Source organism: Nanorana parkeri, unplaced genomic scaffold (assembly GCF_000935625.1).
Source record: "Nanorana parkeri isolate BGI_ZX_2015 unplaced genomic scaffold, ASM93562v1 scaffold2194, whole genome shotgun sequence".
Lineage (NCBI taxonomy): Eukaryota > Metazoa > Chordata > Amphibia > Anura > Dicroglossidae > Nanorana > Nanorana parkeri.
In genome coordinates this window covers 23,825-24,441 of record NW_017308462.1, presented here as the reverse complement: position 1 = coordinate 24,441, position 617 = coordinate 23,825, and the positions used below count along the sequence as shown (strand labels likewise).

The 617-nt window shown below is 52.7% G+C and overlaps 1 protein-coding gene across 1 annotated transcript in view; it reads right to left on the bottom strand.

Annotated features, from left to right (window-relative positions):
- The window catches only part of INPPL1 (inositol polyphosphate phosphatase like 1), a 32,168-nt gene that overhangs the window by 17,224 nt on the left and 14,327 nt on the right, over positions 1–617 (bottom strand). The window lies entirely within an intron of this gene.

Below are 617 nucleotides of genomic sequence, written 5' to 3'. Positions count from 1 at the left end.
CCAATACTGTGTATGGAAAGGGCTCTTGGGAGATGTAGTTCTGGTCTAAATCAACCCGGGAAATGATTGTGGGAGGGGCAGAGGGAGGTTTGGGGGAGGGGAAGAGGGAGGTTTGGGGGAGGGGCAAGCCTAGACATTGCAACATACAGAGCCAATCAATTATTATCAATCCGACTGACAGGTAGGATACAATGTAGTCACACAACAGACGTCATTTCCTGCTCCGATCCCCTCTGTTCTTTCCCCCGATTGGTCCAATAAAACTCCCGGCTATGCCTGACCCTCTCACTGGAGTCTCACTCCTCTTGCAGCACTCTTTGCAGGGACAACATTTAGGCAATGAAATGCAATACGGGGGCTGCTGTCCTTGCTGCACTAGCGCCAGTTGGGGCTCATTCACACCGCCGCGCTGCGTGGCCCAACGCAAGTATCCTTGGAGCGGGGCCGGATGACGCCTGCGGATGGAGGATAGATGACGCGCGCCGCCTTGTATCGCAGTTCAATGTAAAATATCACAAGAAATAATCTACAACGCACGCGGACGCACCGCGACATAAAAAAAACAAAACACGTGCGTCTTAACACAAGCGATGTGAATGAGCCCCGGGGACAAGCAG